The sequence below is a fragment of the Cnephaeus nilssonii genome, assembly GCF_951640355.1.
Source record: "Cnephaeus nilssonii genome assembly, chromosome: 13".
Classification (NCBI taxonomy): Eukaryota; Metazoa; Chordata; class Mammalia; order Chiroptera; family Vespertilionidae; genus Cnephaeus; species Cnephaeus nilssonii.
Window position 1 is genome coordinate 73,875,119 of NC_137084.1, and position 12,483 is coordinate 73,887,601.

The window sequence follows — 12,483 nt, forward strand, 5'->3', positions numbered from 1 at the left end:
AAGTCTCATGACATTGAAGAAATTATTTCAATTCCAAGTAATAGGAGTTAGGTCAAAAGCTGCTAAGTAAACAAAATACACCAATATTTATGGCACTGAAATAAAGACCCTCCTTGCAATTGCCTCTATGTTTATTTACTTCAAGTCTTAGATGAATAACCCAGATCAGCTTTGCTACCCACATTAAGAAATAGCATAGCAGATTCATAAAGAAGTCTTTCTTTAAGGAGCAGAAAGGATTCTGAAGTCTGATTTAATACTCAGTGTCCTTGTGAAGGAGATGGGAAATGGCAGAGTATTTGCTCTAATTTCAAGCTCAAGAAAATAAGAAACACAAAAGTTAAGTGGCTATTCTCCATTTATTCACATAGAGCTATTCAGGAGTTGAGCCAGAAATAAAGATGAAATCTCCTGGCCCATGCACCAGGCCCCATGCTGCCTCACAGCTTTCAAAACCTTCATTTTCTTGGAAAATGCTAAAAAGCTTTCCCTTACTACAAGACTAGATTCAGACATACTGCCATCTACTGACCCACCAAGGAAGGCACTGCTTTCCCTTCAGAAGTCCTTCTCCAGGATCAGTGAGCTGTGTCTCCTGGACTATGTAGAAGAGTAAAGTAAGAGGTGAACATATTTAGAATATTTCCTTCCCCATCAATGAGTTAGTATACTTAACATTCTTAATATCTATACAACAATGCAACAATATGCTATGTTGTATATGCACAGAATATCCTTGAAGCCATCTTCCTCCCCATTTCTTTATTTTGACATACTCTTCTAAGGGTTTGAATATTCTAAAATAACCTTTTTGTTTCACACACACACAAAAAAAATGAGTTTGAGCAGTGCCATACCATGTTTGTGTTGTCTATATTGTCTTTTACCAGGGTTCTAGGAGATGTGCTAGTTATCTATCCTACATGGTACTAAGAAAGGAATAGGAAACCAACATAAATAGCCACAGACAGGTGCTTGTAGAAGATTCCATAAAATGTCCTGAAAGGGCTCTAACAATAGGAGAACGTGATTCTAAATATATTTTCAACAGGATTCCCTTTGTTCAGAGCCAAGCTATTATTTTCCAAGAAACTCTGTTAGTATCTTCTTTTACCACACCAACCCCTTACATCCTGCCTGCGTTTTATGTAGGATAACGTATTTCAGACTTAACTAGGTTATAGTGAACACAATTATTTATTTAATCTCTTTAAAATAGTTGAGTTAAAGTTACGATGTTTGCCTTGCTCTGTTGCTCATCATTGTACTTAGTTCATTGTCTCTTAAAAAAAAAGTTGAGTTTAGATACTTGAAATGTATCTAAAAGATACCTCTTTTTGATGAGAAAAATTGAATAAGATTAATATTGTTAACGAAAAAAAACCATTGAAACCTGTAAAGAATTTTAGTGAGTTTATTTGAGCCAAACTGTCGACATATGCCGGGAAGCAGAACCTCAATGAATTGAGATAATGCTCCAAAGAATGGTGGGTTACATCTGTATTTATACATTGCCATCAAAGGAGGGACATAGGTGGTTTACATGAAATTCATTGGTGACGGATTAAGGAGGTGGGATAAAGTCAAACGGTGGGCAACCCCTGGGATTGGATAAAAAGTAAAATGATGGACACATACTTAGGTGGGTACAGGAAAATTAACATGATAATGAAGGAATTTGAGGCATCTGTCCTGGTGCCCACCACATTTGGTTGTGCCCCAGGGGCTCCAGCAAAAGAGGAAGTTACAAGTTACCCAGACATCTCACAGATATGTTATCCTAGAAGCAAAAAAAGGCAAATGGGCTCAGGAAAGATCTAAGTTGATCTTTGTCAGGGAAAATATCAGCCTAGGAATGACTGCCCACTATAACCTGTTTGTAGTTAAATATTTAATTTTCAGACCATCTTTTGTGGTTATCCTAGGTCTCTGAGTTTTCAAGACTGCCACACAGGCCTCCCCTGAGCTTGTCAGGTTAGCAGGTGGCTTCTTTCGTTCACAATATCTTAATACAGAATCAACATATTCAAGAGTAACTCCAACAGCAGCAAAGAGAAATCTATGCCACTCTGGTTATCTGTCTGTATCCTATGTCAAGGTATTTAGAAAAGTTGCTTTTTGAGATGGTGCTTTACAGACATCATGGTTAAGATATGTTGAATATAGAACTTATTTCTATTATTTTAAGATATAAAAGCTTATGTTCATGACAACTTAATTATTTTTACGAAAGAATTTTCTTATCTTTACAATTAATCAAGTAGGAAGTATCCTTTATAGTTTATAATTTGAGATAAAATCTGAAAAAGACCATTCATTTAATTTGGAATAAATGTCTATATTTGTCCATCAAAATATTTATAGACATATCTTATTTTGAGGTCATCTTAGGCAGAAATGAGAAATGATGTAGTTTCCACATTTTTTAAATATCAAGAGGTTGTGGAAAATTACAAAAAGTGGACATACGAGTGGAGATATATTAAAAATTGAAACATTAGGGAAATACTGACTCAGTAAAACCAGAACATTGTGGAATTTTAATTGAAAAGTCTACAGAGAGAAAACTTCACCAGAAATCTGGCCTTCACATACATGTTCAGTCCTTATTGAAGGCCTAATAGATATTGGAAAGTAAGAGTGAAGTCAGGGAACACTTAGAAAATGAGAAGACAAAAGGTGATAAGAAAAAAGGGAAGAAATAGATAGAAGGTGTCAAAGCACTTGAACATCTTTGGTATGAGCTTGCACGAGCACACAGACGTTTGAAGGATTTATCTGAACTAAACTGACCCACAAACTTTTTGAAAGCAGTAACAAAAACATAATATTCTTTAGCTCTCTTCTATTTAAAGCACATGCATCTCTAACAATCACAAAATGATTATACCTGCTTCTCTTTACAACATGGTGACAATGCATCACATTGCAAGAGTCATTAAGTTTTAAAATGCCTATAGAAACTTTATTTCTTTGACATCAAAAGGACGAATTAGTTCAATAGTGGTATTCACATTTCCTATGTTATTTATCATTTTATTTTTTCTACCATTATATTTTATATTATTACAGAATTATGACATATTTTCTTAAATAAAGATAATTTCAAATGAGGTTCCAGTTCTCCATATAAATTAACATGACTTGTTTTAAGTATAAATATAGTTTCTAACCTTGGTGAACCAGAATAAACAATTCCAGAGTGTAACATTCTGGTTGAGTTGAGGAGACAGTTGTGAGGTCAGAGGCCAAAGCAGTGAGGGGTCACAGAGCCCTTACCAAAGAGTAAAAAGTTGCAAGGAAAGAAATCTCTGACATATGCAGAAGGTATGGCTCAAGTTTTGAGTAGAGGACTGATCTGTACATTTGTGTAGGAATCTTCCTGTAGCTTAGGGAAAAAAATATGTGGAAGAATTAGGGAGAACAACTACTGTAGTTCATACAGAGCCAGTAATATTGCCTGTTCCCACCAGACAGAAGAATCAATTCATCAAGAAGCTTTAACACATCTAAACACATCTGCATGTAGTAACAAACCTTCAAAAATTCACGAAGCAAAAGTAGATATAACTGCAAGGAGCAATAGATAGATCCACAATTATAATTGGAGATTTCAACACCCTGCTTTCAATAATTGATAGAAGTATTGCCAGTTCTATAAAGACTTCTAAAAATTAAAGAAGAAGAAATACTTTCCTATTAGCTTAGTGATGACAGAATTACCCTGAACAAAACCAGAAAAAAACTCCACAAGAAAACTAGAGACCAGTATTTCTCATGAACATAGATATAATAAGTACATAGAATCCAACAATATGTAAAAGGAACAATGCATCATTATCAGGTAGAGATTATCCCAGAAAATGCAAGTCTGCTTTAACATTTAAATTTTTATTAATAATTTAACATTAACAGATGAATAAAGAAAAAAAGCCATAAGATAATCTCATTACTTGTAAAGAAAAAAAAATGCTTGGTGAAATACAATATACATTCCTGATTAAAAAGAAAAATAAAACTCTCAGTATTTGAGAAAAAGACATAAACTTGATAAAAAAAAATCTTAAAAAACCTGCATGGTGTTAAAAATTGATTGCTTTTATTCTAAGATCAGAAACAAGAAAATCTCAATACTTCTATTCAACAATGTACTGGAGGTTCTAGTTAATGCATGATGGTAAATAAAGAAATAAATATACCATATTGAGATTGGAAAGAAAGAAGTCAAACTCTCTATGGAGACAACATAATCATCTATGTAGAAAATTCATTGTCATCTACAGAAAAAATAGCTATTAGAACTAATAATTAGGTTTAGAATATTTGCAAGATGTAAGGTCAACATGAATAAATAAATTGTATTTCCATATGCTATAAATAAACAATCAGAAATTTAAAAATAGGATTTGTTATAATATAAAAATATGTAAAGTATTTATGGATAAATGTAGTAAAAGATGTGTAGACCTTGACATTGAAAACTTATGTATTTATGAGCGTAATTAAAGAAGACAAAAACAAATGGATAGATAATCAATGCATGTTCATAGATCAGAAGACACAATATTTTTAAGATATTAATTCTTCACTAGTTGACCCATAGTCAATCCAATTTTAGTTAAAAACTCAGCAGGCTTTTTATGGAACTTGGAAACATAATTCTAAGTTTTTATATGAAAATTGAAAGGTTTTACAAAAGTTAAATTAATTTGGAAAAAGAATGTAGTTGAATGATTTTACAATACTGACTTTAATACAGATTATAAAAGCTATAGTAATCAAGACAATGTAACTTGGCATCAACATAGACAAATAGATCAATGGAACAGATGAAAGAATCCAGAAATTGATTTTCAACAACAGTGCAAAGACAATTCAGTAGAGAAAGAATAGTCTTTTCAAAAAATGATACTGGAACAATTGGATAGCATCTTGGTAAAAAATAATAAAATTTAATCCATACTTCATATCATGTAAAAAATTAACTCAAAATGCATCAGAGATACCAGGCCAGTGTTGTTCAGTGGTTGTTAACCCATGAACCAAGAGGTCACAGGTTCAATTCCTGGTCAGGACACATGACTGGATTGTAGGGTTGATCCCCAGTAGAAGGTATGCAGGAGGCAGTTGATCAGTTTCTCTCCTTATTGATGTTTCTATCTCTCTCTCTCCTTACCTCTCTCTCTAAAAAAAATTTAATAAATGGTCCAGAGACTTAAAAGTAAACTTAAAACTATGAAAATTCCTAGAAGAAAAAAGGAGACATTCATTGTTATCTTGGGTTAGGAAGGATCTCTTACATAAAAAATAAAAAATAGCCCTATCAGGTTTGGGTCAGTGTATAGAGCATCAGCCCTCGGACCCTTGAGCCTCCTGCAGAAGGCAACCAATTAATATGTCTCTCTCACATTGATGTTTCTCTCTGTCTTTCCCCCTTCCTTCCACTTTCTCTAAAACTCAATGGAAAAATATCCTTAGGTGAGGATTAACCAAAAAATATATAATAATAAAAATAATATATAAACTGATGAACAAAAACAGATTCAGAGACAGAATAACATCGATCAGACTGTCAAACCTCAGAGGGAAGGTAGGGGAGGGTGGGGGTAAGGGAGAGAGATCAACCAAAGGACTTGTGTGCATGCATATAAGCCTAACCAATGGACACAGGCACCAGGGGCGTGAGGGCATGAGTGGGGGGGTTTAGGGGAGTAATGGGGGGATAAGGACACATATGTAATACCTTAATCAATAAAGAAATTTAAAAAAATAATATGAAAAGAAAAAAAAAAAACACCAAAAAAACAAAAGCACAAATAAACACAAGAAAAAAAAAAGATAAATCTTATGTGGTCAAAATTAAGTACATTTGCTCATCAAAAGACACTTATAATAGGTAAAAAAAAAAAAAGCCACAGACTGAGAAAATATCTGTAATCCATATAGTCAGCAAAGGACTTATATCTGGAATATGAAACTTTCAAAATAAGAAACAAAAAGCACATTAAATCTTGGGCAAAATTTTTTAACAGACTCTCCACAAAACATGCATGGATGAGCTCACTCTCTTGCTCGCCTGTCCCACAAAGAAGAGTTCACGTGAATACACCGGGAGCTGGCAACTGCCTACATGTCAAGAGAAGAGGCCTGAGGATAAAGCCTACCTTGCCAGCACCCTAATATTGGACTTTTCCAGCCTCCAGAATTGTGAGAAATAAATTTCTGTTGTTTTGGGGGGGAAATATGTGGATGCTATATAAACACAGGAAAAGCTGCTCAAGTTATTGATCACTAGGGAAATACAGACCATAATGAAATATCTCTACACACCAATTAGATATGTTTTCACTTAAAACTACTGACTAGGCCAAGTGTTGAGAAGGATATGGAGCCATCCACCACTCATAAGCATTTGCACAAATAAGTAAAATAAAATGTCCATAGAAAAGTTTGTTCATAATAATATATGAACACATTCTGAACACAACCCAGATTTTCATCCACAGGTGAATGAATGAATGAACAATGGTAGAAAAATGAACTTCTGCTCAGCCTAAGTAAAAAAACATAAAACAAATAAAAAACCCAACAGTGATACAAGAAATAACATTAATTTCAAAATAACTGTGCTGATTGAAATAAGCAAGAGAAAAATGAATATACATGTATGATTAAATTTATATAAAATTATAGAAAATACAAACTAATCCACAGTTATAGGAAATGGATCAGTGGTAAACTGGGAATTGATGTGAGTGATGGAGTGTGGAGGAAGAAAGGGATTATAAGGGACAAAGCAAAACTTTTGAAGATGATATATTTGATATTGTGATTGTGGTGATGGTTTTATGAGTATACAACATGTTTACACTTATAAAATTATATTTTTAATATATTTTATTGATTTTTTACAGAGAGGAAGAGAGAAAGATAAAGAGTTAGAAACATAGATGAGAGAGACACATTGATCAGCTGCTTCCTGCACACCTCCTACTGGGGATGTGCCTGCAACCAAGGTACATGCCCTTGACCGGAATCGAACCTGGGACCTTTCATTCCACATGCCATCACTCTATCCACTGAGTCAAACCAGTTAGAGCAAAATTATATTCTTTCTAAACAGCTTATTGTATATTAATTATTTCTCTTAGAAAACACAAAGCAATGATATGAGGAGATAAATTGGCTGTGCTGGGTTAAAATATATTCAAAGAAGATGATCCCAGTTATTTTCTTGTTTATATCCATGAATTTTGCAATGTCACTTTGCAGTTCCTTCCATCAGAGATGAAGCCTCCAGTAGGATGAAGCAGTGGGATATTATTAAACACCAAAAAGAAAGGAGCTATCATGCCATGAAAAGCCACGAAGGCAGTTTAAATGCAGAGTACTAAGTGAGAGAAGCCAATATGAGGAGGCTATACACTGTATGATACCAACTACATGACATTCTGGAAAAGGCAAAACTGTGAGTATAGTAACAAGATCAGTGGTTGCCAGGGATTTTAGTGGGAAGAAGAGAGGGAGAGTAGGCAAAGCACAGAGGATATTTTTACTGTGATTTCCCAAGAAACCAGTCCTTTATTTTCCCAAGTAGGATACTACAAAACTGGTCAGAAGTGTTTCTGGAAGTTCAGAAATGAAAGAAAATAGTAGGTTAAGCATTAAATATGCTTAATGATTTTGAATATACAAGAGATCTCAAAATAAGGATTCCAGAGCTGGTGCAGTGGCTCATTAATAGTGCAACTGATCTTAATTTTTTTTTTCTTTTCTATTTTTCCTCTCTTCTTGCCTATAACCTTCCAGATACTTCTTTCCTGCTGCACTTGGTGTCCTCAGATTCTCTGGGCAGCGAACTTGCCATCTTATGCTAGGATGGGAAGGGGATGGAAGCCACAGTTTTAAATAGACAGAGAGGAAAAAAATATTTTTTAAATCAGTAGATTCTAAAAATAAATAAATAAACAAACAAATAAATAAATAAATAAATAAATAAATAAATAAATAAATAAATAGATTCTTAGGATTTTGCTCATTACAATTGTATGGAGAGGGTGGTTGATGTTGGTTACTGTATCTCAAAGTAAGATCAGCGCTACGGCCCTGGTCAGGTTGCTCAATTGTTTGGAGTGTCGTCCTGTGCACCAGTCAGGGCATATACCTAGGTTGTGGGTTGATCCAAATTGATCAATGTTTGTTTCTCACGTTGATGTTCCTCTCTATATAGATTAACTTTGCTGAGCTATAAATGACAGGGTCAAATAAGAATGATATTAAAATACTTCCATTTCTAACATATGATTCTTCCAGAAATTTTTGAGGGATAAGTGATTATTTTCCCAATCTCCGTGCTTAAAAATTAGCCTAGGACTATGTACATGTCCTCTGAATACTGACTTGGCAAGAATTTATGGGCAACTTCATTTGCACAGAAAAGCAAAACTCAGGATGCCTCTTTATTACTGATCAGCATTTCTATGATAGCCAGCTCTACAGTATAGGCATGTGAATTTTTAACTGCAGGATTATTGCATTTTCTGCTCGAAGAAAATTATCCCTGACATCATTTACTGGCACTTTTATGCCCTTGGGAATGACAACTAATTTTAATGCTAGCCTAGGCTAAAATTAATTATAAAAGCTAATAAATTCTGCAAAAGACAATGAGCCAATCCTGCATCCCTAATGCAAATATTGCCCTGGTATGCCTCCTGGCAGCACTCAACTAATAGATTTAACTGGCCATTGTGGATTCTTACTGCTAATGTGGGCCAGGTATTCTTATTAACATTGATCCAGTCTTACATGTATTGACCACCTTATATGCATCAGTCACTAAATAAGTGACTAGGAAGAAAGAAAAGAAAACATAGTCACTTGCCTCAGAATATAATTTACTGTGGGCAGGACAGCTGAAGGAAATAGACAAGGTAACACAAGCTTAAACTATGGGTTTATAAATATATGAAAGAGGGTACTGTGACAGTACAAGAAGTTTTTGGAGAAGCCTCAAAAGTACATGCATTGGCATATGCCAGGTTATAAATTTATTTTTATTAAATTTATTGGAGTGACATTGATTAATAAAATTATATAGGTTTTAAGTATACAATTCTATGATAAATCTTCTGTATATTGCATTGTGTATTCATCTTCTAAAGTCAAATCTTCTGTCACCATATATTTCACGCCCTTTTCCCTTTACTACCTCTCACCCCAGGTTATACAGTTTTGACCTAATCCAAGAGTAAAGCATTTATGGATTTTTCAAAAAAGAAATTACATGATTGGATTTGTGTTAGAATTATCATTCTAGTTGTAGTATAAAGAGAGGTAAGACTTCCTTAAAACCCTTTAAGGAGTATGTTGAAATAGACTAGATGAATTACTTTGAGATCCTGGAACATGGGGAGGAGGGGAACATAGTGAATTTTAAAAAGGACAAACTCACCATAAGGCAGATGCAATACCATAAGGAGTATGATATTGTGTTTTAGTTACTGTCCTGTCTGAGGAATGGAAGTAGTTATGGAGACTTCTTGGTCTTCCCCGATCTGATAACTCTTACCCCAAAGTCTAAAGAATCATAATACAGATTCCACCAACTGCCAAGTATTTTAACCTTTTGCACTCGGATGTCGAGTGTGACTCGACACAGTTAGCATCGGTAGCCCATCCCTTCCCTCCCTTCATCCCTCCTCCTTTATTTGGGCTTTTCTTACATTAAATAAATAAGTTTGTATGAAAAGAAACTCCAGTTTTTTATTCTACTGTTGCGCTTTGTAAAATCTGGGGTATTTAAAAAATTAAATCCCGAGTAGAATAAAGGAATCGAGAAAAAAGCAAGCGAGTGCAAAGGGTTAATTATACATTGGAAACAGAAAAATGGCCACTGGATTATTTTATAGACTCAAGAGATCCATTATAAGCTAGAACTTTGCCAATATATATAAAATCACCTGGCCCCATATGACCCAATTCTTATCAGGGGTACCTTGATAATATTTTGGACATCCAGGGATCCATATCAATGCATACAGTTGTCTAATAGTCCTTGAAATGTTTGAATAATACAGGGTGTTTTTTTTTGGTGTTTTTTTTTTTACTTATTGATTAACCCAAGTAACTGGCTGTAGATCCCTTAGGGAAAGACTATGAGATTTATTGCATACTGGGGGCCCGGTGCACGAAATTCGTGCACTGGGGGTGCGGGCGGCCCTCAGCCCAACCTGCCCCCTCTCACATACTGGAAGCCCTCAGGGGATGTCCTGTGGGGAGCGGGCCTAAGCCGCAGTCTGGCCTCCCTTTGTGGGAAGCAACCGGGCTGGTCAGGGGAAGGCACCAGCCCCATCACCCCGCTGCTGCAGCCACTGCCATTCACCACAGCCACCAAGGTGTTTTCATCAACACGGACTCCAGTCCCTTCACCATGAAAAAATGACAACTTTCTTTAGGCATTTTCAAGATGTGTCTTTCATAGGCTATGACATTTCTTTCTTTATTATTTTTTTTATCCTCACCTGAGGATATGTTTCCATTGACTTTTAGAGAATGTGGAAGAGAAAGGGAAAGACAGAGAGAAACATCAAAGTGAGAGGAACACTTTGATTGGTTGCCTCCTGCATGAGCCCTGACCTGGGCCCTGGCCAGCGAGAAGACTGCAACCTAGGTATATGCCCTTGATCAGAATTGAACCCAGATCCTGCGGTCGGCAGGCCGAGGCATTATCCACTGAGCCAAACTGGCTAGGGCAGGATATGACATTTCTTAGCCCTCCAGCAGTGGACCTTCGTTTTTTTCTCCAGAAGTGTGGTTGAAAAGCCCTAGATCACCTTTTTGGATTCTTATTACCCTAGTTACTAAGAATATTACCAGTGGCATACAGGAAGCTTAGCCAATGAGCAGTCAGAAAAGGTGTTTCCTCTGTAGTTCACACCAATCACTGGCTGGGCCCTGCCCAGGCCTAAAGCCTCTAGCAGAGGCTTTAGGCCTGGGCAGGGGACCCCCATTTCCCTCTGATCACCAACTCTGCCCCTGCCCAGGCCTGCCCAGGCTGAAAGCCTCTGGCCCAGGCTTTCAGCCTGGGGAGGGGAACCCCAGCTCCCTCCAATCGCCGGCTCCGCCCCTGCCCAGGCCTAAACCCTCTGGCCAAGGCTTTAGGCCTGGGCAGGGGACCCCCAGCTCCCTCCGATCTCTGTCTCTGCCCCTGCCCCATTAGTTCTGATCACAGGCTTGGCCCTGCCCAGGAGCCCCCTGGCTCAGGCCCTTCCCAGGCTGCTCAGGGCCCACACGGGGCTTATCTCAGAGTGACCTGGTGCCAGGATGTTCCTGGGACCCAGGCACTGGGCGCCTATGTATGCAAATTAACCACCATCTTTGTTGGGTTAATTTGCATACTCACTCTGATGGGCTATGGGCATAGTGGAGGTACAGTCAATTTACATGTTTGTCTATTATTAGGTAAGATACTTGTTGTTTTTAAAGAACCCTTTGTCTTGAGGACTTGGGTCTCCTCTTCAATCAATGAATTTCAGATCAGGAAATTTCAGATCAGGTCAAGATGGGGAACTATGCAAGAGATCATGGCTTTTTATTGAGTAAACTTCCCTCAGCTTCCTGGTCATCCATCCTTGATTTCTTCTGCTGGTACAAGCTAAGTAGTATCCCCATTGACTTCCTATCTGTTATGCCCAAAGGGATGCTTATGTTCAAAATTCTTTGTAGGTTAGATCTTTTGGCTTCCACTTGGACTTGATAGATAATATAATATTTATAGCCTACTAGATTTAGTAATTAACTCTACCACCTGTCCCCTATTTGGGGTAAAGTCTTATTATTCCAATTATTGTCAGTGAGCCACATTTTATAATACTTTCTCTTACTGACAGCCATTGCTTACAGATTAATGCCATCACTGAAAATTTTAGTGTTGTTGATGCTTCTCATAGCCCTTGTGAATGGTATGTCATCTGAGCCTTCCCATGGAATATAATCATCTGGCAGAGTTTTGGCCATATATACTCTATCTATTCCTGGCTTCCCACTTCCATGAGCATTTTAATTTATTTTTCCCATTTCTGGTATGGTAATCTGGCCTTTTAACTTCACTCAGTATAGACCATTGTTTTCTACATGCTTCTCAGAAACATATCAGTAGCAAGTTTGCCCCATTTCCTGGAGTATTTTTCTCAGTGATAACTACTACATCACAGGAGAGCATTTTCAAGTAAAAAAAAAAAGTATTCTATTTTATCTTATTGCCCCTTGATTAAGCACCATCAGAATACAGTCCCACTCATACTTCCCCAGTACCTATTGATATATAAAATCTACAGCTCTTTTATAGAACCACCGAGGTGATGCTACAACTGAACCCTAGTTATAGAAATAGTGGCTATGATGGAAGGTGGGAGAAGATCTTGGAGCACATCTTATAACTGACAGGAAAGAGCCTCAGAGTTATCTTCAAAATGAAAAGTG